We start from the raw sequence: 25,022 nt of genomic DNA, 5'->3' as shown, positions 1-25,022 counted from the left end.
CCCAGGCTACGTGTCAGAGCCTACGTGTTAGAGCTAGTGGCTGTATATCCCCTCCCGCTGTCCTGTCGTGGTCAAAAAGACCCAGGCTACGTGTTAGAGTGTTAGAGCGAGTGGCTGTATAACCCCTAGCGTTGTCCTGTCCTGTCCTGCCACCGGGGTCAAAACAACCCAGGCTACGCGTTAGAGGCATAAGCTCTGAGCCAGAGGTAGTAGGTAAGCCGTAAACAAACACCAACACCAAGAACAACTACAACTACAACTACAACTACAACTACTACTACTACTACTACTACTACTACTAATAATAATAATAATAATAATAATAATAATATTGCCTCGGTGGCATGTCCGGACACGTCCCGAAGAGAGGTCTTAGGGACTTCCCCAGCCTGGGTGCCGAAGCTATTATGAGTGCTGTGCGTTTCACGGCCAAACAGGTCCTAGAACATATATTTTCCAATGACTCTGACTGCGACGAGGAAGCGGAGGAGGAAGCGTCCGAAGAAGAAGACGGGGAGGAATACAACCCAGAGGACGAGGAGACCGCAGAGGACGACGACGACGACGACTACGACGCCACCGCCGCCGCCGCCGACGACGACGCCCAAGTAGAAGAAGGCCAAGGCGTAGAAGACGAACGAGACGATGACGACGACGACAACGACGACGACGATGACCAAGAAGAAGAAGTAGAAGGAGAAGAAGAACAAGGGGAAGGTGAAGTTGAAGGAGAGCGAGGAGACCGCCGCCGCCGCCGCCGCCTCAGCCCCCGACCACAACACGATATCCCTCGAGTGGAAAGAGAGACATTCGTGTCGAGAAATGGACAAATCCAATGGTGCTCGGTGCCCTGTGACAACAATCGGGGCGTCAGAGGGGCCGCCGCAGCGGCAAAAAGTAACAGGCCGGTTGCTGAGGTGCCGGAGGACATGAGGCCCGGGCCTACTAGGCAGGCCGTAGGCCAAGCCCGCGACATCCTCTCCACGTTCCGCCTGTTTTTCACACCGGAGATAGAAGACATCATCCTGGAGATGACCAATCTGGAGGGGCGTTCGAAAATACGGAGCCCGAGGCGACGGCGACGGCTGCGGCGAATACGACCACCGCCACTACGCCGACGACCACGAAGACCACGACCGCAACCGCCGCGGCCGCTGGAAAGCGATGGACTCCACCGAACTGCGAGCCTACGTAGGGCTGCTCATCCTAGCCGGCGTGTACAGGTCCCGAGGCGAAGCAGCCTCTAGTCTCTGGGACGCTGAGAGCGGGAGGACCATTTTCCGCGCAACCATGCCGCTCAAAGTCTTTCACGCTTACTCGAGACTCCTTCGCTTCGACGACCGCCAGACCAGAGCCGAGAGACGCGCAGCAGGCGGCGGTGACAAACTTGCGGCCGTGAGAGAGGTCTGGGACAAGTGGGTCGAGAGGCTGCTGCTCCTCTACAACCCCGGGCCCGACGTGACGGTGGACGAGCAACTGGTCCCTTTCAGAGGTGGGCCGGGCCAACAACACCGTACAAGAGCACAACAACACCGTACACAACACAACACGCTAAAGCTAATCTCTTCTCTTTCCTTCCTCTCTCTCTCTCTCTCTCTCTCTCTCTCTCTCGCTCTCCTCCAGGCCGATATCCTTTCTGCCAGTATATTCCAAGCAAGCCGGCCAAATACGGCATCAAGACCTGGGTGGCCTGCGACTCCAAATCCAGCTACGCCTGGAAGATGCAGGTCTACACTGGGAAGGCCACCTGCGGAGGCCCCAAGAAGATCCAGGGGATGAGGGTCGTGCTCGATTTGACGCAGGGACTCAGGGGTCACAACGTCACCTGCGACAATTTCTTCACCTCATACGAGCTCGCGCGCCAGCTCCTGAGGAGGAACGTCACCGTGGTCGGCACAGTCAGAAAGAACAAGCCAGAGCTCCCGCCAGTGCTGCTCGTCTCAAAGGACAGGCTCCTCTTCTCCTCCAAGTTCGCCTTCACGCCCACCACCGCTCTAGTGTCCTACCTGCCAAAAAAAAACAAGAACGTCTTACTCCTGAGCACGCTGCACACCGAGGCTCACGTTAGCCGTCGCCAGGACAAGAAGCCATCGTCCTAGACTACAACAGCAACAAGGGAGGTGTGGACAACCTAGACAAGGTGATTGGAACCTACAGCTGCAGGAGGATGACCGCCCGCTGGCCCCTGGTCATCTTCCACAACATCCTTGACGTGTCCTCCTACAACGCTTTTGTCATATGGCGAGAGCTCAACCCTACCTGGATGCCTGGTAAGCGAAACAAGAGGAGGGTGTTCCTCGAGCAGCTGGGAAAGGCACTAGTGACTCCTTTCATACAAAGAAGGGCCCGTCTCCCTCGCACCGAAGCCTCTGCGGCGCTCGTCAAAGCTGTTCAGAGGGCTACGTATCGTGATCAGCCCCGGGATCACGCCCCCGCCGCACCGGCCCACGCACCGGCCCACGCACCAGCCCAAGCACCCGACCCCGCACAACCCAGTAAGAGGAAGAGGTGTCAGGTCTGCCCCACAAAGAAGGACTGTAAAACACACACTGTGTGCACCAGGTGTAACAAATACATCTGCAAAGGCTGTTCGCACGCATACTGTCCCACATGTTCCAATTGGGCCTTTAGTGAGAGGGGGACAGTTCGACCCGGAGGGCACGGCGTGTGTACAGAACACCAGGACAACGGGAGGGTTTATATTTAATCATTTCTGCCCTCCGAATTCATATTAATTATATAAATAGGCCAGTTAAATTTTGACAACCTCTTACCAGTTTAATACTTTCTGAGAAGTAGCTATTATTTACTATTTTACACCTAGGGTTATTATACATAACTTTAACCCATTGTATAAGAGATTCTCCAAAATTGAAATATTCCAGGTGTTTATATATAAATTCCAGTCGTACTTTATCAAAAGCCTTTTCAAAGTCAGCTATGAATACCAGACCTGGTTTCCCAGATTTTTCATAGTGTTTCCAGTACTTGTCTTATATTATCTCCAATGTATCGACCATGTAAAAATCCTGTCTGATTAGGATGAAGAATATCCGACAATACCTTTTTAATTCTATTCCCTATGCATTTTGCTAGAATTTTTGCATCACAACACTGAAGTGTAAGGGGACTCAAATTTTTTAAATGAACTGGATCTTTATATTTACCACTTGGGTCCTGTTTCAGTAATAATAAAATCAGACCATCTTGTTGAATATGTGATAATCTACCATTTTTATAGGAGTGGTTAAAACATGCTAATAACGGTCCTCTGAGTACATCTAAAAAGGTTTGGTATATCTCAACTGGTATGGCATCCAGCCCTGGAGTTTTCCTGGACATAAAGTCTTTAATTGCATCAAGAAGTTCCTCCTAATTTGGCCTTCACATGAGTCTTTCTGTACAGCTTTTAATTTTACATTACCTATATTATGTCGGAGAATGTCAGTTATAAATTATTCTGTCCTGGTTAAAAACAAATTGTCATCCAATAGGCTTTGATTACATTTCCAATATCCTCACCCACGTTGAAATTCTGTAAGAGTAATGTACATGCCAATTATTTGACGGTTGGACCATTCTGTCCCGTATCAACACTTTTTAAGCTTTTGGTGCCAGCGAGAATGACATAAGAAAGTAGTCAAGACAACTAGCTTGATTGAGCCTCCACCATGTATACCCTATAATGACAAAGCAAAAACTGGTTTTTAGAAATTTTTGCAAATGTATAAAAAATAAAAAATAAAATACCTTGTTTATACACTGCTCAAAAAAATAAAGGGAACACTTAAACAACACAATGTAACTCCAAGTCAATCACACTTCTGTGAAATCAAACTGTCCACTTAGGAAGCAACACTGATTGACAATACATTTCACATGCTGTTGTGCAAATGGAATAGACAACAGGTGGAAATTATAGGCAATTAGCAAGACCCCCAATAAAGAAGTGGTTCTGCAGGTGGTGACCACATACCACTTCTCAGTTCCTATGCTTCCTGGCTGATGTTTTGGTCACTTTTGAATGCTGGCGGTGCTTTCACTCTAGTGGTAGCATGAGACGGAGTCTACAACCCACACAAGTGGCTCAGGTAGTGCAGCTCATCCAGGATGGCACATCAATGCGAGCTGTGGCAAGAAGGTTTGCTGTGTCTGTCAGCGTAGTGTCCAGAGCATGGAGGCGCTACCAGGAGACAGGCCAGTACATCAGGAGACGTGGAGGAGGCCGTAGGAGGGCAACAACCCAGCAGCAGGACCGCTACCTCCGCCTTTGTGCAAGGAGGAGCAGGAGGAGCACTGCCAGAGCCCTGCAAAATGACCTCCAGCAGGCCACAAATGTGCATGTGTCTGCTCAAATGGTCAGAAACAGACTCTATGAGGGTGGTATGAGGGCCCGACATCCACAGGTGGGGGTTGTGCTTACAGCCCAACACCGTGCACGACGTTTGGCATTTGCCAGAGAACACCAAGATTGGCAAATTTGCCACTGGCGCCCTGTGCCCACTGGCATTTCTTTGGGGGGCCTCCATGTGCTCTCCAGAGGTAGCCTGACTGCCATTAGGTACCGAGATGAGATCCTCAGACCCCTTGTGAGACCATATGCTGGTGCGGTTGGCCCTGCGTTCCTCCTAATGCAAGACAATGCTAGACCACATGTGGCTGGAGTGTGTCAGAAGTTCCTGCAAGGGGAAGGCATTGATACTATGGACTGGCCCGCCCGTTCCCCAGACCTGAATCCAATTGAGCACATCCACCAACGCCACGTTGCACCACAGACTGTCCAGGAGTTGGCGGATGCTTTAGTCCAGGTCTGGGAGGAGATCCCTCAGGAGACCATCCGCCACCTCATCAGGAGCATGCCCTGGCGATGTAGTGAGGTCATACAGGCACGTTGAGGCCACACACACTACTGAGCCTCATTTTGACTTCTTTTAAGGACATTACATCAAAGTTGGATCAGCCTGTAGTGTGGTTTTCCACTTTAATTTTGAGGGTGACTCCAAATCCAGACCTCCATGGGTTGATAAATTTGATTTCCATTGATAATTTTTGTGTGATTTTGTTGTCAGCACATTCAACTATGTAAAGAAAAAAGTATTTAATAAGATTATTTCATTCATTCAGATCTAGGATGTGTTGTTTAAGTGTTCCCTTTATTTTTTTGAGCAGTGTATAAGTATTCAGACCCTTTGCTATGAGACTGGAAATTGAGCTCAGGTGCATCCTGTTTCCATTGATCATCCTTGAGATGTTTCTACAACTTGATTGGAGTCCACCTGTGGTAAATTAAATTGATTGGACATGATTTGGAAAGGCACACACCTGTCTATATAAGGTCCCACAGTTGACAGTGCATGTCCATGCAAAAACCAAGCCATGAGGTTGAAGAAATTGTCCGTAGAGCTCCGAGACCAAACATTTTCTATAAACCTGTTTTTGCTTTGTCATTATGGGGTATTGTGTGTCGATTGATGAGGGGGAAAAACCATTTAATCCATTTAATCCACTAGTTCCAATATATCCATGATATTCATGATTTCCTTAAGTGCATATGGGTGATAGTTTGTAGTGTGATTTCCTTTACGGTCCATTGAGGTATTTAAAACCGTATTATAATCTCCCACCATAATAATAGAGTATTTTGTTGCTTGTAGGCTTGATACATTATTATAAACAGTATCTCACAGAAGTGAGTACACCACTCACATTTCTGTAAATATTTGAGTATATCTTTTCATGTGTAGAAATGACACTTTGCTATAATGTAAAGTAGTGAGTGCACAGCTTGTATAACAGTGTAAATTTGCTGTCCCCTCAAAATAACTCAACACACAGCCATTAATGTCTATACCGCTGGCAACAAAAGTGAGTACACCCCTATGTGAAAATGTCCAAATTGGGCCCAAAGTGTCAATATTTTGTGTGGCCACCATCATTTTCCAGCACTGCCTTAACCCTCTTGGGCATGGAGTTCACCAGCGCTTCACAGGTTGCCACTGGAGTCCTCTTCCACTCCTCCATGACGACATCACGGAGCTGGTGGATGTTAGAGACCTTTCACTCCTCCGCCTTCCGTTTGAGGATGCCCCACAGATGCTCAATAGGGTTTAGGTCTGGAGACATGCTTGGCCAGTCCATCACCTTTACCCTCAGCTTCTTTAGCAAGGCAGTGGTCATCTTGGAGGTGTGTTTGGGGTCGTTATCATGTTGGAATACTGCCCTGCGGCCCAGTCTCCGAAGGGAGGGGATCATGCTCTGCTTCAGTATGTCACAGTATATGTTGGCATTCATGGTTCCCTCAATGAACTGTAGCTACCCAGTGCCGGCAGCACTCATGCAGCCCCAGACCATGACACTCCCACCACCATGCTTGACTGTAGGCAAGTCAAACTTGTCTTTGTACTCCTCACCTGGTTGCCGCCACACATGCTTGACACCATCTGAACCAAATAAGTTTATCTTGGTCTCATCAGACTACAGGACATGGTTCCAGTAATCCATGTCCTTAGTCTGCTTGTCTTCAGCAAACTGTTTGCGGGCTTTCTTGTGCATCATCTTTAGAAGAGGCTTACTTCTGGGACGACAGCCATGCAGACCAATTTGATGCAGTGTGCGGCATATGGTCTGAGCACTGACAGGCTGACCCCCCACCTCTTCAACCTCTGCAGCAATGCTGGCAGCACACATACGTCTATTTCCCAAAGACAACCTCTGGATATGACGCTGAACACGTGCACTCAACTTCTTTGGTCGACCATGGCGAGGGCTGTTCTGAGTGGAACCTGTCCTGTTAAACCACTGTATGGTCTTGGCCACCGTGCTGCAGCTCAGTTTCAGGGTCTTGGCAATCTTCTTATAGCCCAGGCCATCTTTATGTAGAGCAACAATTCTTTTTTTCAGATCCTCAGATAGTTCTTTGCCATGAGGTGCCATGTTGAACTTCCAGTGACCAGTATACATGTAACACACCTGCTCCCCATTCACACCTGAGACCTTGTAACACTAACGAGTCACATGACACCATGGAGGGAAAATTGCTAATTGGGCCCAATTTGGACATTTTCACTTAGGGGTGTATTCACTTTTGTTGCCAGCAGTTTAGACATTAATGGCTGTGTGTTGAGTTATTTTGAGGGGACAGTAAACTACACTGTTATACAAGCTGTACACTCACTACTTTACATTGTAGCAAAGTGTCATTTCTTCAGTGTTGTCACATGAAAAGATATACTCAAATATTTACAAAAATGTGAGGGGTGTACTCACTTTTGTGAGATACTGTATATATTTTAAAAGAAGCGTGGATAATCATTATTTGACTATATACATTAATGAGCCAAATCTGTTTATGGTCGAACAACCTATTTAAAAATAATCCATCTACCTTGCGGATCTGTTTGAACAATTTGTACATTCGGATCACAATTGTTAATTACTATCATCACCTCTTTTGAGTTTCTTTGACCATGGGAGAAGTATACCCCCCCAGTCCTTTTTCCTGTAAACGATAAATATTATTTCCCCTTTCTTTTATCCAGGTAAATACTGATCATCTTTTCTTATTATCTGCTAAGCCATTACATTTATAACTTGCTATATTTACTTCACCATTTACCATAATGAGATACAAGTTTCAATTCTATTTATCATAATATATGTTTGTAAACTTACCATTAAAAATAACCATAATGATTGAGTGTCCATATAGCTGTACCATGGTATTTGCACTGCTACTGAGTAAACCTCCAATTGTTCTCCACTATTCTACCCGCTAAAACCTCCCCCTATCCCAAATTGGATTGTCGTCCCAGTGACTAGCAGACCACCCCTGTCCACCCTGTATCCTAGGGCCTTTGAGAGATTGGGACCCATCCTTTAAAAAGAGCACACAGTGCCACCCACAGAACAGAAGCAGATTAACTGCCAAAAGGTATTTCCAACGCCCTCACCTCGATTGTATACAGCTACAAAAATGATATATATACTGTATATATATATATAATTATTTTATTTATTTATTTCCACAATTAATGAATAATATGCGTAATAATGTAGGCAGTTCATACAAAGGATTGTTACCTATAACCAGGATTGGCATTAAAAAAATTACATTTTTGGCAAGCAATTATTATTTTGGCAAACAATTACTTAGATTCATCCTGTACTGTCCCTAACATCATTACCCCATAGCAACAGATGTGGGATACACACACACACATACACACCCACACACTCCCCACCCTTCCCCCACAAACAACCACAAGCTCAGATGTTCAACAGTTGTTCCATCTCCGAGCCCAAATCAAGAGAAGACTTGATATGTGAATGTATATACAGCTGTAGCTGTTTGAGAAGGCATGCAAAATTGAGCAAGAATGAGGAGATTTGATTAACCAATGTCAAGTCCTAGCTGATGGAGCTCAGATACACCCCCCTACCCTGAAACACATACACTGGTCCCCCGTTGTGACCATTTCCCCAAGCATCTCTGTGCAGTCAGACCTTTTGATTATTTTGTGCCACCAGGGCCACAATAATTTCCCCCTCTCTCTGATTGTATGAGTGTGATCCCCTCCCCATGGGTTACTGCAGCTAGTGTTGTCAGCACTGCTACTACCTGGGTGGGGGCACCGCACCCAAATTCCCAGCGGCAAGGTACAAGGTCATAAAGGTTCTCATTAGCAGCTTTGAGAAATTATTTGAGAAATTTCCATCCGGGGGCTTTGGCTTTGTTGGACCAACCCTGCCAGGCAGGCTCAGACTCTTGAGGGGGCAGTGCTGCTTTAGTGGGTCTCTGACCGTGTTTATCGTTCTGTCTTGGCTGCGTATAGGCTACTTGCAGTAGGCCTATAAAACAGATAAGGACTTCTCAGTGTGTGGGTCGCTCAGGTGGGTGTCTAGGGTATAGGGTTGGGGACCGTTCCATCATGATAGGACATTAAATAAATACAACTATATTTATAAATTATTTTAAAATGTATATCCCATACTGTATCTGCACAAAATTGAAAGCGCTCTCTCTCACTCCTGCTTGCCGTTTAAGATTATATATTTTTTTGTTCCATTCACCCAGTTCAATGTAACACCGATATGTTTAGGCTACTACATGATACTCTAATTTCCCTTATACCCATCATGAGGTTGCTACAACCTAGCCTATGAATGAAAGTTTACAACGTAGGTGCACACAGGTCGAGAGAAAAATGTAGCTGATCTAGGGGGTAAACATTAGTCCAACAGTTGCAAGCGAGAGTTTCTATTGGCCAAATTCAGGTATGTTTATCCCCGTTTCGTTCTGTTTGCTTCCGTTTAAGAAATGTTTTTCAACAGAATCAGCGGAATGAATAAACCCCTGATCACGCATAAACACAGTTCACTTTCATAGCAGCCACATTGTATTCCTTCTCGTATCTATGCGCTGTCCCCCTCTCACCTTTTCTCGTCGTTTGTGGACTTCAATGCACAACACATCAACTGTATGTGACCAAGCAAAAAAAAAAATCCAAGCCAAACCATATCATGACCGCTACACACAGCCTACATCATTGTCACCATATTAGCTAAAGTAAAGTCATAGTCAACATAGCTAATAGAACTAACGCGTTAGTAAACCCACTAAAATCATGCAGTAACGATACAGTGTATAGTCAGTAAGCAGTTTAGCAGTTACACCGGCGGGCCCCTGTGGCAATACATTTGTAAAACCAAAAGCTTACCTTGACTTGGAAGAGTTCCAGTGTTGTGTTGGATAGTCATAGCCAGCTATTTAACATAGAATCCCTCTGTTTGAGCAGGTTGGTTGAGTAGGCTAAACTAGCTAGCTGCATTTGCTAGCTAGTTAAGTGAAACTGAAAGTGAAAAAAATAACTCTCTCTCTCTCTTGCTTCTCCTTCATTTTTTAAGAAATTAATTTGTTCAAAACTGTTCAACTATTGTCTTTCTCTCTCTTCTGACTCCTTCTATCACACACAGTTTCCGACTCTGGCTGGAACGAGTGGGCCCTGATCGACCATTTCCGGTGCCATCTGCGGGAGGACGTCAGACGGGAGCTAGCCTGCCGGGACACCATGTTGTCTTTCACAAAATTGGTGGACATGGCCATCCATTTGGACAACCTGCTGGCAGCCAGAGGACGTCCTGGTAGGGGTCTGCCCGTTTCCACCCCGGACAACTCGGATCCCAAGCTGATGGAGCTGGGTGGAGCCACCGTCCGAGAGAGCGGAGGACGACAGCGACAGTGCCACTCTGGTGGCATGACGGGACAGTACACCACACGTCGTAGTCAACGCTCTTTTGGGCCTGGAGGTGGCAGGCAGGGCACTCTCGCATCACCCCAGGTATCGAACACCCACACTCGTTCAGAGCCCTCTACTGCGCACTGTACCCTACCTATCCACTTTCCCGATCACATGGTAGTTCCCCAGTGTAAGGCGCTAGTCGATTCAGGCGCAGCTGGGAACTTTATGGACAGGGCATTCTCATGCCGTTAAGGCATTTTATTGGTTCCCCTATCCATTCCACTCCCCATCAGAGCACTTGATAGTCGACCATTAGGGTCCAGGTTTGTAAAGGAAGTCACGGTACCAGTCACCATGATCACCCAGGAGACTCATTGTGAGCAGGTTACTTTTTCGATTATTGAGTCTCCTGCTTTCCCAGTGGTATTAGGTATCCCTTGGCTAGCACTTCACAACCCCACCTTCTCATGGCCGCAGAGGGTTCTCAAGGGGTGGTCGCGAGAGTGTCAGGGTAGGTGTCTAGGTGTTTCCGTTGGTGCAACCACAGTGGAAAGTTCAGACGGTACCTCCACCGTGCGCATTCCCCCCGAATACCATGATCTGGTGCACGCGTTTTCTAAGACACAGGCGACTAAATTACCACGTCAGGTGTAGAGATGGCATTTCAGCCGTGCGTAATTGACAGACTCCAACCATGGTTAAGGAGGTGCAGCGCTTCCTTGGCTTTGCCAACTACTATTGGAGGTTTATCCGGGGCTTTGGCAAGGTCGCAGCTCCCATTACATCCCTGTTGAAGGGTGGGCCTTCCCGGCTCCGCTGGTCTAATGAGGCTGACGTGGCCTTCAGGAGACTGCGGGGTCTGTTCACCTCAGCCCCGGTACTGGCCCACCCCGATCCATCACTACCGTTCGTAGTGGAGGTGGATGCGTCCGAGGTAGGGATAGGCGCTGTCCTATCCCAACGCTCGGGCACGCCACCCAAGCTCCGCCCCTGTGCCTTCTTCTCTAAGAAGCTCAGCCCGGCGGAGCAGAACTACGACGTTGGTGATCGGGAGCTGTTGGCTGTTGTCCGAGCTTTGACTGTGTGGAGGCATTGGCTCGAAGGGGCGAAACACCCTTCCCTCGTCTGGACGGACCACCATAACCTGGAGTACATCGGGGCAGCGAGGAGGCTGAATCCTCGCCAGGCCAGGTGGGCCCTATTCTTTACCTGGTTTGATTTTACACTGTCATACATTCCGGGTACGAAGAACGTGAAGGTAGACGCACTGTCCCGGCTGTATGACACAGAGGAGAGGCCCAGAGACAACACTCCCGGCCTCCTGCATTGTGGCGGCGGTAGTATGGGCGATGGACGCGGATATAGAGCAGGCATTACGCACAGATCCATCTCCACCTCAGTGTCCAGCTGGGCTGCGGTACGTGCCTGCTCTTATCCGTGATCGGCTGATGTTCTGGGCACACACGTCACCCTCCTCTGGTCACCCAGGTATCGGTCGTACAGTGCGCTGCCTGATCGGAAAGTACTGGTGGCCTACCTTGGCTAAGGACGTGAGGATGTACGTCTCCTCCTGCTCGGTGTGCGCCCAGAGTAAGGCACCTAGGCACCTCCAACGGGTAAGTTCCAACCTTTACCAGTTCCTCAACGACTATGGTCTCACCTTAGTGTTGATTTATTGACTGATTTTCCCCTCTCCTAAGGTAACACCACCATCCTGGTCGTTGTGGACCGCTTTTCGAAGTCCTGCCGCCTCCTTCCTCTGCCCGGTCTCCCCACGGCCCTGCAGACTGCGGAGGCCCTGTTTACTCACGTCTTCCGGCACTACGGGGTGCCAGAGGATATAATGTACAACCGAGGTCCCCAGTTCACGTCCAAGGTTTGGAAGGCGTTCATGGAACGTCTGGGGTTCTCGGTTAGCCTGACCTCTGGGTTCCACCCCGAGTCAAATGGGCAGGTGGAACGGGTAAATCAGGATGTGGGTAGGTTCCTGCGGTCCTACTACCAGGACGGCAGGGGGAGTGGTCGGTGTTCTTGAAATGGGCAGAATATGCCCAGAACTCTCTCCGCCACTCCTCTACTAATCTAACGCCATTCCAATGTGTTTTAAGTTACCAACCGGTTCTGGCACCGTGGCACCAGAGCCAGACTGAGGCTCCTGCGGTGGATGACTGGTTTCGGCGCACAGAGGAGACATGGGACGCTGCCCACGTTCACTTCCAGCGCGCTGTGCGTCTTCAGAAGGCCAACGCTGACCGTCACCACAGTGAGGCCCCGGTCTTCGTACCGGGGGATCGGGTCTGGCTCTCGACCCGGAATCTGCCCCTCCACCTGCCCTTCCGGAAGCTGATCCCGCGGTTTGTGGGGCTGTTCAAAGTCCTGAGGAGAATCAACGAGGTCACTTATTGGTTATTACTTCCCCCTGATTACTGTATTAACCCCTCGTTTCATGTGTCTCTCCTCAGGCCACAATAGACTCCAGGAGTCTGAGGTGCAGGAGGTTCCTCCACCTCCTCTGGACATCGAGGGGGCCCCGGTGTACTCTGTCCATTCCATCCTGGATTCGAGGCGTCGGATGGGGGGCCTTCAGTACCTCGTGGAGTGGGAGGGGTACGGTCCGGAGGAACGGTGCTGGGTCCCGGTGAGGGATATCCTCGATCCCTCCCTGTTGCGGGATTTCCACCGTTGCCATCCGGCTCGCCCTGCTCTGTGTCCTCCTGGCCATCCCCGAGGCCGGGGTCGGCGCGCTGCTGGAGCTGCGTGTCAAGGGGGGGTGGTACTGTCACGACTTCCTCCGAGGCTGCCCCCCTCCTTGTCTTGTCAATCACACACACCTGGTTCTTATCCCCTCATTATTCTGTGTATAAGTGTTCCCTCTGCCACCCTTATCCTTGTGGGTGATTGTTAATTGTGAGAGTAGTGTAGCTCGGTGGAGCTACTTGTACCTTGTATTGCCAGGGTAGATTTTCCCCTGTGCCTGTTTCGTTTGTCGCTATCCAGCGCTATTTGTGTACGACGGAATAAACACTGCATTCAGTGAATACCCTCCTGCGCCTGACTCCTTCTATCACACTCATCACAGTAGACATTCATTGCAAAACAGTGTTTTAATCAATTATTTGGTGACGTGAATACAGTTAGTGTAGTTTTTATCTAAAAATGATAACATTTTAAATGTTTAAAAAATACATATTTTAATGAAATTCACTGAGGAGGATGGTCCTCCCCTTCCTCCTCTGAGGAGCCTCCACTGATGGGCTCTGGCGTTTGCAACCATTTTCCTTTTTCACTCACTCAACTCCACACTTTTCCAAACACAAAAAAATACACCCACACACAACCACATCCTGTGCCTTCTAGGTCCTCTGTTTGCTGTGTTTTTATCCCTACCATGTTGATTCCTACCTAGTTCTGGGCATTTAAGTGCTTTTGTGTTCCAGTTCCTTATATTTGAAGATGTATTATTTCAATAATTATCCTTTCTTCTAATGCTGTCTTTTATCTATTTATAAATACAATGAATAGAAAGTCGATTTCTAATTATTTTACAACATTCCCTATCTTGAATGATATAGTCGTGGTCAAAAGTTTTGAGAATTACACAAGTATTGTTCTTGACAAAGTTTGCTGCTTCAGTGTTTTTAGATATTTTTGACAGATGTTATTATGGTATACTGAAGTATAATTACAAGCATTCCATAAGTGTCAAAGGCTTTTATTGACAATTACATTACGTTTATGCAAAGAGTCAATATTTGCAGTGTTGACCCTTCTTTTTCAAGACCACTGCAAACCGCCCTGGCATGCTGTCAATTAACTTCTGGTCCACATCCTGACTGATGGCAGCCCATTCTTGCATAATCAATGCTTGGAGTTTGTCAGAATTTGTGGGTTTTTGTTTGTCCACCCGCCTCTTGAGGATTGACCACAAGTTCTCAATGGGATTAAGGTCTGGGGAGTTTCCTGGCCATGGACCCAAGATTTCGATGTTTTGTTCCCCGAGCCACTTAGTTATCACTTTTGCCTTATGGGAAGGTGCGCCATCATGCTGGAAAAGGCATTGTTCGTCACCAAACTTTTCTTGGATGGTTGGGAGAAGTTGCTCTCGGAGGATGTGTTGGTACCATTCTGTGTTCTTAGGCAAAATTGTGAGTGAGCCCACTCCCTTGGCTGAGAAGCAACCCCACACATGAATGGTCTCATGATGCTTTACTGTTGGCATGACACAGGACTAATGGTAGCGCTCACCTTGTCTTCTCCGGACAAGCTTTTTTCCATATGCCCCAAACAATCGGAAAGGGGATTCATCAGAGAAAATTACTTTACCCCAGTCCTCAGCAGTCCAATCCCTGTACCTTTTCCAGAATATCAGTCTGTCCCTGATGTTTTTCCTGTTGACAAGTGGCTTCCTCACTGCCCTTCTTGACACAAGGCCATCCTCCAAAAGTCTTTGCCTCACTGTGCGTGCAGATGCACTCACACCTGCCTGCTGCCATTCCTGAGCAAGCTCTGCACTGGTGGTGCCCCGATCCTGCAGCTGAATCATCTTTAGGAGACGGTCCTGGCACTTGCTGGACTTTCTTGGGTGCCCTGAAGCCTTCTTCACAACAATTGAACCTCTCTCCTTGAAGTTCTTGATGATCCGATAAATGGTTGATTTAGGTGTAATCTTACTAGCAGCAATATCCTTGCCTGAAGTCCTTTTTGTGCAAAGCAATGATGACGGCACGTGTCTCCTTGCAGGTAACCATGGTTAACAGAGGAAGAACAATGATTTCAAGCGCCACCCTCCTTTTGAAGCTTCCAGTCTGTTATTCTAACTCAATCAGCATGACAGAGTGATCTCCAGCCTTGTCCTCGTCAACACTCTCACCTGTGTTAACGAGAGAATCACTGACATTATTTCAGCTGGTCCTTTTTTTGGCAGGGCTGAAATGCAGTGGAAATGTTTTTTGTGGATTAAGTTCATTTTCATGGCAAAGAGGGACTTTGCAATTAATTGCAATCCATCTGATCACTCTTCATAACATTCTGGAGTATATGCAAATTCCAATCATAAAAACTGAGGCAGCAGACTTTATGAAATTTAATATTTGAGTCATTCTCAAAACTTTTGACCACGACTGTATTTGTAGTTTATTTCTTTATCAATTATTGTATTTGATTGTTTTCCTGTTTTTTTTATTACAATCCCTACCATGGATAGTATTTGGTGTTCCATTATTCGACTCCTCTATGTGAACTTTGTATTATTTAGAATAGCCATGGAGTAATCTTGGTGTCTCGGAACAGTTGATTATCAATGTACAGTTTTTCGACTACGAGAGCTACACATTTCCCTTTAAGTCTATTCACCTTGAAGAGTGGGTACAGAACTTTGGGTACTGATCATTCATTCCTGTTTTCATGCCAGCGAGACTTTTGCCCAGGCTTTTAACACTAGAACCGCCATAGGCCAACGGCCACTGATGTTTGATATTGTAAATAAATAAAAATTGCCCCCCCAAAAAAGCTATGTCCTGCTCCTTCCATGACTTTTCCTAAAGTATTTTACACTGCTCATTTGTCAGAATTTTGAAATCACAAACAGAAAAGTATTTAGAGCCTTTTTACATGTCTTTTTCACACCTACTCCTAACTTAATCCGCCAAGACAATGTGCTGTAGGACGTTGGAACCCAGCTAGGCTCTAATGCGTCTCTCTCTCCTCACTGAAAGTGAAAGTCAGCAAGTAAAATACTACTTGAGTAAAAGTCTAAAAGTATCTGTTTTTAAGTGTACTTAAGTACAGTGGTGGAAAAAGTACCCAAAAGCCATACTTGAGTAAAAGTAAAGATACCTTACTGGAAAATGACTCAACTAAAAGTGAAAGTCACCCATTAGAATACTACTTGAGTAAAAGTCTTAAAGTCCTGATATTAAATAGCATAAGGAAAATTTACTTAAGTATCAAAAGTAAAAGTATGAAACGTAAGAGCCGTAAATCCAAAAAGCAAAACAGCCAGACTGGAACATGTTCCGGGATTCTTCAGACAGCATTGAGGAGTACGCCACATCAGTCACTGGCTTCATCAATAAGTGCATCGATGATGTCGTCCCCACAGTGACCGTACGTACATACCCCAACCAGAAGCCATGGATTACAGGAAACATCCGCACTGAGCTAAAGGGTAGAGCTGCCGCTTTCAAGGAACGGGACTATAACCCGGACGCTTATAAGAAATCCCGCTATGACCTCCGACGAACCATCAAACAGGCAAAGAGTCAATACAGGTCTAAGATTGAATCATACTACACTGGCTCTGACGCTCGTCGGATGTGGCAGGGCTTGAAAACTATTACAGACTACAAAGGGAAGCACAGCCGCGAGCTGCCCAGTGACACAAGCCTACCAGACGAGCTAAACCACTTCTATGCTCGCCGAGGCAAGCAACACTGAAGCATGCATGAGAGCACCAGCTGCTCCGGACGACTATGTGATCACGCTCTCCGTAGCCGATGTGAGTAAGACTTTTAAGCAGGTCAACATTCACAAGGCCGCAGGGGCCAGACGGATTACCAGGACGTGTACTCCGAGCATGTGCTGACCAACTGGCAAGTGTCTTCACTGACATTTTCAACATGTCCCTGACTGAGTCTGTAATACCAACATGTTTCAAGCAGACCACCATAGTCCCCGTGCCCAAGAACTCTAAGATAACCTGCCTAAATGACTACCGACCCGTAGCACTGACGTCTGTAGCCATGAAGTGCTTTGAAAGACTGGTCATGGCTCACATCAACAGCATAATCCCAGAAACCCTAGACCCACTCCAATTTGCATACCGCCCCAACAGATCCACAGATGATGCAATCTCTATCGCGCTCCACACTGCCCTTTCCCACCTGGACAAGAGGAACACCTACGTGAGAATGCTATTCATTGACTACAGCTCAGCATTCAACACCATAGTGCCCTCTAAGCTCATCATTAAGCTAAGGATCCTGGGACTAAACACCTCCCTCTGCAACTGGATCCTGGACTTCCTGACGGCCGCCCCCAGGTGGTAAGGGTAGGTAACAACACATCTGCCACACTGATCCTCAACACGGGGGCCCCCTCAGGGTGCGTGCTCAGTCCCCTCCTGTATTCTCTGTTCACCCATGACTGCATGGCCAGGCACGACTCCAACACCATCATTAAGTTTGCCGACGACACAACAGTGGTAGGCCTGATCACCGACAACGATGAGACAGCCTATAGGGAGGAGGTCAGAGATCTGGCCGTGTGGTGCCAGGACAACAACCTCTCCCTCAACGTGACCAAGACAAAGGAGATGATTGTGGACTACAGGAAAAAAAAGAGGACTGAGCACGCCCCCATTCTCATCGACGGGGCTGTAGTGGAACAGGTTGAGAGCTTCAAGTTCCTTGGTGTCCACATCACCAACGAACTATCATGGTCCAAACACACCAAGACAGTCGTGAAGAGGGCACGACAAAGCCTATTCCCCCTCAGGAGACTAAAAAGATTTGGCATGTGTCCTCAGATCCTCAAAAATTTCTACAGCTGCACCATCGAGAGCATCCTGACTGGTTGCATCACCGCCTGGTATGGCAACTGCTTGGCCTCTGACCGCAAGGCACTACAGAGGGTAGTGCGTACGGCCCAGTACATCACTGGGGCAAAGCTCCCTGCCATCCAGGACCTCTATACCAGGCGGTGTCAGAGGAAGGCCCTCAAAATTGTCAAAGACTCCAGCCACCCTAGTCATAGACTGTTCTCTCTGCTACCGCACGGCAAGCGGTACCGGAGTGCCAAGTCTAGGTCCAAAAGACTTCTCAACAGCTTCTACCCCCAAGCCATAAGACTCCTGAACAGCTAATCATGGCTACCCGGAATATTTGCACTGCCCCCCCACCCCATCCTTTTTACGCTGCTGCTACTCTGTTAAGTATTTATGCATAGTCACTTTAACTCTACCCACATGTACATATTACCTCAACTACCTCAACTAGCCGGGTGCCCCCGCACATTGACTATGCAACGGTACCCCCCTGTATATATAGCCTCCCTACTGTCACTTTATTTTACTGTATATATAGCCTCCCTACTGTCACTTTATTTTACTTCTGCTCTTTTTTTCTCAACACTTTTTTGTTGTTGTTTTATTCTTACTTTTTTTGTTTAAAATAAATGCACTGTTGGTTAAGGGCTGTAAGTAAGCATTTCACTGTAATGTCTGCACCTGTTGTATTCGGCGCATGTGACCAATAAAATTTGATTTGATTTGATTTGATTTGAGCTTTTCTGAAAGGTAACAGTCTTACGGATACAAGAAGAGCTCAGATAAAAAAAAAGATCATGGATTCTCAAATAGGCAACACTTCAAAATACTCTCTTACAAACAAAATAGAATTATGCCTTAATAATGAAGGAATATAGCCAGTAAACGTAAGCACTTACAATCACAGTCACTTTGCTTTAGAAAAAACATCTTATAATAGAACCTTATACATAAAAAAATTTGTGGGATGAGTTTATCAAAAGTACATGTACAGAACTGCACACAACCTCACTGTAGGAATATGAGGACATCACCACTGATAAAACTGTATTAGAAATCAGTGTGTCAGGTCATGCCTTTGTAACAAGGACACTTGTGTGTTAACTTGTGAATTTTAAACATAAATTAACAAAACGCATAAGGCATCCGTGTCCTTGGGCTTGCAAGCGTTAAGTTGAAGAATTTACAGTTCAAAGTCAGGATTATAATTTAAATGGGTGGTTCTCAAATATATGAAGGGTCAAAATGTACACTATACACAGTTGTTTATGAATAATAAAATACTGTTAATTAACCACGTTGTCTTACCCATTCTGATGGTGGCGTCATCCTTTGTCCGCGTTGTTTTGAATTTGGGGAGAAGGATTGCAGCTGCGATCAGCTCAGGGTCGTGAAATATGTGGCTGAAGCGCTTCTTCAGTCCCAGATGTAGCACATCCACCAGAGGCTTACAGTACTTCAGGGACAACTTGATTCGGTCAAGTTTTGTGATCAGCAGGTTGATAGTTGGAAGTAGCCACCCCATCTGGACATTGGTTTCAGCCTGCAGGATGTTGATGGCCTTTGCGACTGGGCTCATGGTGGCAGCATACTCTGTGAGGAAGGCGAGTTCAGCTGGATTGAACCTATGAAAAAATATATATATATACTGTATAATAAAACTGTTTCCTAACCCTATACAAAGGGGACCACTAACCATTTCACCTGATTTAACTGCAGTAATCAATGGCTGGATGAGTAGTTGACTAAATGGATCAATGATAGTGTATGGCTACAACATGTGAAACAGTTATTAGTCCCCAAGCAAAGGGTCAGGAAACACTGCAACAGATTTAGACAACATTCAAGACCTTAAATTATGACAAAATAATACATAATCCTTACTTACATTGGAACCCCGAAGTCTGTGCAGAGAACTCTGACGGCCGCCTCTCCTTTGTCTTTGACGATCCTCAGGAGTCTTTCTACAGCCATGAACCAGGAGTTCCACCTTGTAGCATTCGGGCGCAGCAGCTGGAGTTCGCAAGCATCTTCAACCGTATTGGCTGCAAGTGTGGATCTTCCGCATTTGTTCCAAAGTGCTTGGCACTTGCAAATTTTGAGTGGGACCCTTTTTTGTAAGCCTCACTGGATGTTGCTTTCAGGGCATTGACTGTAGGTACTAAGTTGAGTAGGTGGCAAGCACAGCGCTGGTGTTTCGGGAGCTGGTACTCAAAACCATAATCTTCATTCAGGATCGTTGCCACATCAACAAACTCCACTTCTTCACTCTCCTCTTGTTCCTCTTCACCATCTTCCTGTCCTGGCTGAGCTGCTTCACCACCCACTGCTTCCACTGCCTCGTTGTTTTAATCTTCTCAAGAAGTTAGAGCCGTTGTCTGTTGTTGTTCTCACAATCTTACCCTGGATTTCAAACTCAGAATGGATGTCATTTAGGGCGCCTGCCAACACATCAAAGGTGTGCGATCCTCTCAACCGTTTACAGGCCAGGGCTGCAGAGCATCTGATGAGACTGTAAGGGTCTATCCAGTGGGCTGTAACACCAATGAAGCTCCGTCTTCTTGCAGACCAGCAGTCGGTGGTGGTGGCGATGTGGTCAAGTCCTCTCATGGCCTCAGTCACCTTCTTCTTCATTTCCGTGGAGGCTTCATCAATCCTGGAGCGCAGTGTGGGCCTTGATAAGACCTTTGAGTTAGGCTGCAGATCCTGGACAAACTCTCTGAACGGTTCCTGTTCTAGCTGTGCCACTAGAGATCCTGGTTAGAATCCAGGCTCTGTCGTAGCCGGCCGCGACCGGGAGACCCATGGGGCGGCGCACAATTGGCCCAGCGTCGTCCAGGGTAGGGGAGGGAATGGCCGGCAGGGATGTAGCTCAGTTGGTAGAGCATGGCATTTGCAACACCAGGGTTGTGGGTTCGATTCCAGTATGAAAAAAAATGTAAAATGTATGTACTCACTAACTGTAAGTCGCTCTGGATAAGAGCGTCTGCTAAATGACTAAAATGTAAATGTAAATGTACAACAGTGAATGGTTGGAGGCCTTGGACCACATACTTCAACACAGCTTTGTTGATGGATTTTTGAGACACTGTCTTCAGTAATGTGCTCTGCTTGATGGTGGAGGGAGTCTTAGGGGCATGTTTTCTCTTCAGTGTGTTTGCCATCAGTTCTCCATACTTCTTAAGATGGTGTACATGCTTTCTCTGAAATAAGAAGAAAAGGAAAAGAGAAAGACAGTTACTTAGCTACATAACTACCATCACTGAATCCTTAAGGTATAGGATCCTAATTTTAAAGCTATAAACAACATTAGTTAAGTGAGCGTTTGTGACCACCATTTAATATTACAATGAGAAAAAACTATGTTAATTGATCTAGCTAGCCTTCATCACTGTTTAATTACCGCCCCTATATCTGTCTGTTCCTCAGTTGTGATCCCCATGTCAGCATTAATGTCGTTATGTTTCCCCTGTTCAGACATTGTCTGTGTTTTGTTTCTTGTCTGTATATATTAAATGTTCACTCCCTGTACTTGCTTCTCGTCTCCCAGTGTCTGTCCTTACAGAATGCTGCCACCAATATTGGAGGCATCAGGGAGTTTTTTTTTTGTGTGTGTTGGTTGGTGACGTCAGGTCCAGGTGCTGTGGCCGAGGGAACCGGGGATGCCTCAGCTGGCTCGTCAGGCTTCCATGCCTTCGCTGGCTCAAGAGGTTTCTTGCCTCCGTTGGCTCGGCAGGCTCCCACCCCATGCCTCAGCTGGCTCGTCAGACTTTCCACGCCTCAGCCAGCTCGTCAGGCTTCCACGCCTCAGCTGGCTCGTCAGGCTCCCACGCCTCGTCCGGCTCTTCAGACTCCCACACCTCGGCCGGTCCATCAGGCTTGACAGGTTCCCGCACCTCAGCTTGCTCGTGAGGCTCCCATGCCTCGGCCGGCCGTCAGGCTCGACAGGTTCCCGCGCCTCGGCCGGCTCATCCGGCTCCCATGCCTCGGCCAGCCTGTCAGGCCCGCCCAGGTGGTACGCCAAAAGGTGTCCCTAGAGGGGGGGGGGGTACTGTCACGTCTGCTCCCGCTCCCCCTCCCTGGCGCTCGAGGGCCCCTGGCTGCCCATCATTACGCACACCTGTCACCATCGTTACGCACATCTGCGCTTCATTGGACTCACCTGGACTTCATCACTGTTTAATTACCGCCCCTATGTCTGTCTGTTCCTCAGTTGTGATCCCCTTGTCAGCATTAATGTCATTATATTTCCCCTGTCTAGATACTGTCCATGTTATGCTTCTCGTCTCCCAGTGTCAGTCCTTACACTCTATCCAAGTTGATGAGCGGGAAACAAACGATGCCAGTCAGCCTGGACAGCCGGCCTATCGAAACTACACCTAAACTATACCGAAACTAATTTCACACATAATAAGAGTTAGCCTATAGACAAGATTACATTGACAATAATCTGATGAGTGACAATATTACTTTTCAAATCGTACATGAAGAGATGGACACATCTTGTAATTGACAGATGCAGGGAAATGAGCATTGCTTAATCAAATCCTCCTTCAGAGTCACATGCAGGTAAAACATTGTGATTTCTATATAGTATCTGAAAGAGCATATTCTGCAATTTCTATGACACTTACCTTTGTCAAATAACTCTCAAACTTCAAGAGGCGCAGCTCTTTTTTCCAAATGTCATTTTTTCCAAGAATATCCGTGCTGTCCATGCATTCAGCACATGACCACTCATGCGGGAGCATTGCTCTGGCTACTAAGCAAAAACGAGTAACATAATAAACATAGAATTACAATATGTTATCAATGGATTAATGGACGATAGAAACCAGATAGAAACTGATAACAGTACATGTGACTTTATTTATGTTTTGGTTAGCCGCCGATGTCGAAACCAAGTACTTGCTCAATGTCTTTCCATATCAGGGGAAAGATTAAACCAGGCCAGCGGGAGAGCGACTGTTTGAGACTGTGGTTCTGAGACCCGTGGGGCCTTACACAGCCAAAGACAGAAATGTGACCATGGACAACTTCTTCACATCAATTTTCCTGGCAGACAAGTTGATTGCAATGACTAGCCTGCTCGGAACAGGGAATAAACAAAGGCGGGAACTGCCCCCCTCTGCGCAAAACAACATACCAGCGGAGCTGTACTCCACATCAGTGATGGAGAGTGGTAAAGAAACACTCATAGTGTACAGATGTAAAATAAGAGCGTTTGCATCCTCAGCACCATGCATCCCACTGGATCTGGCATGTAAGCCACATGAACGCCAAGAAAGAAGCTACAGCCGCCAAGCAGGCCGCCAAGGCAGCAAGTGCTGCTCTCCTTGTTCCCTAAGCACCACAGCTCCCACTTGGGAAAAATAAGACACAATGTCAAGTCGGCAGGTGCACACGAAACAAGGCCCATGAAAACTGTGTGCAGTGCAACCGATTTGTTTGTGGGACTTGCTCACACAAAACCCTGAAGCTGTTTACTGACTGTGGACCCAAAGCATAAAGAGAAGACGCGATTGATTCATGTGTAAAGGCATGGGTATAAGGGCACAATACAGTGTCTGATACAATCAACAAATTACTTTTTATATCTTGTCATGAATATGTTTCCACAAATATGTATTTATGTAATTAATCCTTTACAATTGTTCATGCACTGGTGCTTTTGTTCAGGAATACAGCAAATAATTTCAACTGCGCACCTGGCTGGTTATATTATTATTATCATCTTTTTTGTTTCTACTTTGTCAAAAGAAGCTGTAACTGGACTTTATTAATTACTATAACTGTATTACTAATCAAATCTACAAATAAAGTTGATCAAATGGATTACACTGTAATGTTTCTTTTGTAAGGGAAATGAAAATAGGATATAGGCCTACATTTTTTCTAGGACTTTGTAAAATTATACAGAACATATCCTTGACTATTGTTATTTGTTATTACTATTGTTATTTATTTATTTATTATTGATATATTACCATGAATATGTCTTCATGCAATTCATCCTTTACAATAGTTTATGCACTATTTATCAAGCATGTTTGTGCACCTTGCAGGTTGATATGCATCTGATGCATATGCTAAAGGGACGCCTGGCAACGTTCTCTAGTGGGTACTTATATGCTGAAAGGCCAGGCGGTTCTAGTGATAAAATAATGGTTATCTGTAAAGAATACACATTTGGCAACGATTGGGCGCTCGTGTCTTCACCCTCATTTTCTTTAATACCAGTAAGTTTCAGATTTTCTCGCATGGATCTAGTCTGTATTCCACGTAAGGCTTCTCTCAGAAACATGTTCTCATTTTTAAGTTCTTTAACATCCGTTTCAATAGTGTTGACTGTGCCTTTTAGCTTGTTTGTTTCTTTCTTAATTGTCGCAGCTTTTCCGTCACTCATTTCGAGGCTCTCCTTCATCTCTTTACTGACAAGTTCAAGTATGCCCAATTTATCATTTATTGACTTTAGCAGGTCGGTTTCCACTCTTACCGTACCAGGTTGTGAAAAGCATAAATCATCAGTCTGTCGAGGAATCTCGTAGTTTTCTCTTGGAGTTTTGTTCTCCATTTTTTCCCCTGGTTCCTCTCCGACATGTTTTGGCCTTGACTGCATTTGTCCTTTTTTGGGGTTATTATACAGCTTGAATGTTATTGCCCATGAGTAAATAGATCAGTGTAGTGCTATTATTTTGTACATTTTAGAGATATTGAATATTGCGATTTCTTATGAGGCATTCTGCACTGCCATCTTCAGTCCGCCATCTCTCTCCCATTACCAGTTGTGTCAAGTTGGCTGGATGTCCTATCTTTCTCAAGTAAACTGTTAACGAGCTGGTTGTACTCTTTTTGGCAATTGTCTAGTGTTTTGTGGTGAAAAACTGAACGGTCGAGCGTAACACGTCAACCCTGTTACCAATAGATAGACAGGCTAGAAATGTTTTGAAGAGCGACTGCCCATAAAAACCACCTAATTCCTTTGAAAACGGCCTATGTGGCATCGATATGAGTCAGAAACATTTATTCTAGTGTGTAAATAATTGACTACAAAGTGTAAATAGGATCATTTGTCATAAAGTCAGTCTCGTTTAAAATGGAGTTTGGAAACTCAGTGCGTCACAACGAGTAAATGAAGGTTGGGTTTGGATTATAATTATGTCAACAAATCATGCTCCCTTTTGCCAAGCTCCACGTGCACATCGTCCCTCTGCCCACTTCGCTTCCCTTCATTGAATGGG

The 25,022-nt window shown here is 46.4% G+C and overlaps 1 pseudogene; it reads left to right on the top strand.

Moving 5' to 3' along the window:
* Positions 1-344: 344 nt before the first annotated feature.
* Positions 345-4,546, top strand: LOC123482451 (annotated as a pseudogene).
* The last annotated feature ends 20,476 nt before the right edge of the window (positions 4,547-25,022 follow it).

The sequence above is a fragment of the Coregonus clupeaformis genome, chromosome 33, assembly GCF_020615455.1.
Source record: "Coregonus clupeaformis isolate EN_2021a chromosome 33, ASM2061545v1, whole genome shotgun sequence".
Taxonomy (NCBI): Eukaryota; Metazoa; Chordata; class Actinopteri; order Salmoniformes; family Salmonidae; genus Coregonus; species Coregonus clupeaformis.
Note: the sequence above shows the minus strand (reverse complement) of the source record. Positions and strands in the feature narration are given on the sequence as shown.